We start from the raw sequence: 5,194 nt of genomic DNA, 5'->3' as shown, positions 1-5,194 counted from the left end.
AATTATGCCATTTATCCGCACAACGTTTATTTTCAAAAACAGAAATTTCAGAGTGGGGAACATAGATGGAAGATTCAAGTGTTGGAGAAAAGTTGGATTAGGGTGGAGGCTTGAGGTATAGCGTCAGCCATGTTAGGCACTAACTTTGCATCAGTTTGAAACTGATGATAATTTGTCAACACTATTAGTGTCAACTTTGTACAATGCTATATGTAGCATTAACCCTTTTTTTTTTGCCCTAGTATGGACATAAGTGTTAGTTTTCTATTGATGCCAATTTGCATAGACCATTTTGTCAACACAATTGATTAGCTTGAACCATTTAACCATTGATTTTATGACTACCACAAAGCCAACACTAATGAACATCCGGTTCATGCTTTAGCATTGAGTCTGGGCTAATACTAAAGTATGAAATTCTTGTAGTGGAAGGAAGCCTAGGTGTTGGGGCAAAAGAGATTCAAATGGGGAGAGAAGAAAGAAGATAAAGGGAAAAACCAAAGGAGCATGGGTAGGGGGAGATAACTTTTTTTTTGTTATAGAAATCATGGGTTTTAAATTACAAAAATCATATAATAAAATTTAATAAAATAATAGTGTAAAAATCTTTATTATGTTCAAATTCATTATTTTTAATATTAAAAAACACTAACGGACAAAAGGATGAAATTTATTAAAATTTGAAAAAAATTGACAAATATATATATATATATATATCGATTGAATTTATTAATAAAAAATATTTTCTATTAAATAAAATTATAATGGTACATATTATAGTTAACATATTTATTTAATACTATGTAAAATTTATTTAATAATTAACAATTATTGTTTTATTAATGTTTTAAAATTTCATTCAATTATCAATAGTATTGTGGTATTGGTATTCATGTTTTTAAGCTAAAATATTAAAGTTTACTTGTATACTTTAATTTAATTACAAATACAATTGACACATCGTTGATCTTATTGCGCAATTTAGACTTGATAATCTTCATTGCTGAAAAAGCTCTTTCAACGGATGCGGTCGACACCGGCAATATCAAAGCTAGCTCAATAAGTTTATAAACCAATGGAAATACCAAATGTTTCTCAGTTTGAACCATCTTCATAACCAAACTTTGAACATCTTCACAAGTGGAAAAAGAAGCATTTCTTCTCACTTGAAGCACATAAGTTTCAAGTTGATCCCTAATTGTTCCTCGGTCATCATCAGAAAAGTCTGCATATATCAGCAAGACGAGCAAGCTTATCAACATCAAACTTGGAGAAAGAGTTCTTGGGGTCAAGACATGAGAAGCAATCAAGTATAATGCTACTTCCTTCACTAAAGCGGTGATCCATCTCCACACATATTTTATCAATAGCAACATAAAAAATCTCTGCACGGTAATGATGAAGATTAGTGATAGTCCTCCCTTCTGCTCTTGAACGACCCCGAACTGGTATTTCGTCATCCATATTTGGTACCAGAATACTTTTAGCAACACAAAATCCTTGGACATCGGCAAAAAAATTATTCCAGCCACTCTCTCTCATTGTGCCCAACCGAGCTTTGACAACATCAACTAATTCCATGGCATTCACAATATTAAGATCTTTTCTTTGCAATATATTTGAAAGCTCGTTTGTGATACCAAACAACTTTAACATTAACCTCAAAATAAAAGCAAATTTAAAGCTCTCCATTTTTTCTATCAAACCTGCTGCTTGAGATGGTCCACGTCCATCTTCATCAACCATACTAAGCACCTTTAACACGGAGGACCACATTTGATCCAAACGAAGCAATGTAGTATGATGTGAACCCCATCTAGTATCCCCGGGTCTAGTGAGACTAGATGATTGGTGTAAGCCCCTTCCTCTAGATATCTCACCACTCTCAAGTTTATTTAAAATATCTTTGTGTTGTGCCTCTGTCAAAGCATCCCTCCTCTTACAAGATGCACTTGTTGTATTCACAATCAAGGTGATGTTAGACAAGTGGCCTCAGATATCTTAAGAAGGGGGGGGGGGTTGAATTAAGATATTCCAAACTTTTCTCCTAATTAAAAATCTATCTTACTTTTTACTTAAGTTATGAATTCCCTTAATGACAATCTTCTTAAATATTAATTCAAATGAAGCAACTTGAATATAAATATAAAGCAATAATAAATAAAGGAGATTAAGGGAAGAGAAAATGCAAACTCAGTTTTATACTGGTTCGGCCACACCCTTGTGCCTACGTCCAGTCCCCAAGCAACCCGCTTGAGAGTTCCACTAACTTGTAAATTCCTTTTACAAGTTCTAAACACACAAGGACAATCCTTCCTTTGTGTTTAGAGATCCTTTACAACAAGAGACTCACAGTCTCTTAATCCCTTAGAGAATGAGAAGTAGAAGAGGAACAAATCTCTCTTGAAAGAGATGGATTTTACAGATTGAGCACTCAAATAATTCCTTAAAGAATTGCAATCAAGTTGGCCAAGGAATTCTTAAGAGGATAAAATGAATTTGCTCTTTGAGAGGATAAACACTTTGTTGTACAAAAAAAAATCTCTGAGCAATTTCGTGTTTAAGTCACATATATATAGACCATTGGTGGTCATGAGTAAAGCCTTTGAAAAGTTGTGACTCTTGAAATTATTTTTCTGAAATTCCTGTCTGGTAATCGATTACAGTAATTGTGTAATCGATTACAGCTTTTAAAATTTGAATTAAAACGTTTACTAACTGCTGGTAATCGATTACCAAAATTGTGTAATCGATTACACAGTCTAAAATTTCGAATTCAAATTTTTATAGCTGTTATAAAACGTATTTGGCCACTGGTAATCGATTACATCCTCTGGTAATCGATTACCAGAGAGTAAAACCTTTGAAAAACACTTTTTATTTTAAATCACTTGGCCAAACCTTTGCTAATTCAATTAGGAATTCCCTTCCTAATATTCTAGTGATCATCTTGATGTTGTGCCTTGTAATCTTGAAGTATTGTCTTGAATTTTAATCTTGAAAAGCCCATTTGCATCAATTGCAACACATCATCATGATCATCATCAAAACATCAAAGCCAATTGCATCTACAGGTGATGTACTCAAAGAAATCATGAATAGATGAGCAACTACTAGTAACAGACACAACAACCAATTGCAAACGGTGAGCATAACAATGGACATAGAAAGCATAAGGATTTTCATCTAGAATTTTTCTTTGCAAACCATTAAATTCACCTCTCATATTTGAAGCTCCATCATATCCTTGCCCTCGTATCCTTGAAATAGATAATGTGTACTTATCAAGAATACCATAAAGAGCATCCTTTAATGACTTAGATGAAGTATCTGTGACATGATGTAGAGCAATAAATCGTTCCACAACATTCCCTTTGTCATTCAAAAACCTAAAACAAATTCAACCAGTTTACTTGGCGGCATAGAGAATAATAGGTAATGAAAATTGGAAATTGGAAAATACAACTACTAACCTCAACATCACCGCCATTTGCTCTTTGACGGATATATCACGTGACTCGTCAATAAGCACGGAGAATTGTCTATCACCAAGCTCTTCCATAATCACCTTGGTAACTTCATGTGCACAACACGTTGCAAGCTCCTTTTGAATGTCACCGCAAGTCATTGTGCAATTTTTTCCACCACGGTCAAAAGCATCCCTCACTTGTTCATTCTGAGATTTTACCCAATCTACCATCTCTCTAAAATTGCCCTTATTTAGCGAAGTAGAGGATTCATCATGGCCACGGAAAGCCATGCCTTGTGCTATGAGATATCTTGAACAATCTAAAGAACAAGTCAAACGAATCTTATACAATTCTTCTGATTCCTTGGTTGCTTTAGCAAACTTACTTGTCACACTTTGTCTTTGATTATTATAATCATCGTAGTGCTTGACACATGAGTTGTGCAAACTATTATGACTACCAACATGATCTTTCAAGCCTTGAGATGCATGCTTCCAATCTCTATATCCGCTTTTAGTGAAGACTTCAAAACCAAAGTGTTCGGCCCTCCCGGGTTGCTTAAAGAGAAAGCAATAAAAACAATAAGCTGCATCCTTGATCTCACTGTATTCTAACCATGTGTAATTCTTATACCATGATTTACTAAATGCTCTAGAAACACTTCCAAATGGAGTACGAGGAAAGCTTGGCAAATGTGGTTGCATTGGACCCTTCAATATATATGCCCTCCTCACTTGATCTTGAATATCCGGAGCATACTCATTAATTTGTTTCCTATGACCTGGATCACGCACAATCTCATTTGGGTTAAACTCATTAACCACATTAGGTGGCGGTTCTAATTCGGCTTCTTGTTGTACAACATTCACATTCTCAATACTTGCTCTATCAACCAAAAATCTCCTCATCTCTGAAATTAAATGATCTTAAGTTAATACTCAATTAACAATTAAAATCATAAGAATCAAAATTTAAATAAGAATAGTTTTTCAAAATAAAAGTAATCTCTTATGATTTATAAAGAGTAGGAACAAGCATTATATTATATTCAATTAAACACCATTATAGAAACTAATAAAATTAGATAACCAAAAGAAACCTTTATTGTAGATAATTTATCTATCAATAAACAAATTTACAAGTGGTATGATTCCACTGTAAAAGATCTTTTTACTGCTATTATAAATAATACTATATGCTTATAATATTACTAGATACACACTTTAGTTTGACTTATCAATAAAACTTTTATAACCAATGAATCTTGCTGTGTAGTAGCTTAATCTGACACTTAGCAGCACACAAAATGACAAAATATATTATAAAGTAAATATTTTTTATAATGAAATTTATTGAAGTTATCAATATGATACAATATTATAATTTCACCATATGAGATTTTAGATAAACTTGAAAAATATGGGACCCATTTTCACAATGTTAGTACTTCTATATAACATAAAATATTTAACCTTTCAAAGACAAACCCAAATTTTTCTTCTTCTCTGTGTCTGCTACTACTAGGCGGTGCAAATAAACCCAAATTTTTCTTCTTCTTCTTCTCTGCTACCTTTGTGTTAATTGTTTCAATTTAAAACCACAATTAGTTGAAATTAAACAATTACTAACCGAAAAAAAAGGGGAAGGCGGTAGTCGGAAAAGAACCAGTAGGTGTCGATGGCGGAAGCTTTAAGGTTTCTACAGTGTTGCTGCGGTGACGAAGC

The 5,194-nt window shown here is 33.3% G+C and overlaps 1 pseudogene; it reads right to left on the bottom strand.

The window, feature by feature from the left end:
* Positions 1-911: 911 nt before the first annotated feature.
* LOC114373793 lies at positions 912-4,385 on the bottom strand (annotated as a pseudogene).
* Between the last annotated feature and the right edge of the window lie 809 nt (positions 4,386-5,194).

Source organism: Glycine soja, chromosome 2, assembly GCF_004193775.1.
Source record: "Glycine soja cultivar W05 chromosome 2, ASM419377v2, whole genome shotgun sequence".
Lineage (NCBI taxonomy): Eukaryota > Viridiplantae > Streptophyta > Magnoliopsida > Fabales > Fabaceae > Glycine > Glycine soja.
The sequence above is the reverse complement of the archived record's forward strand: the minus strand, read 5'-3'. Positions and strand labels throughout refer to the sequence as shown.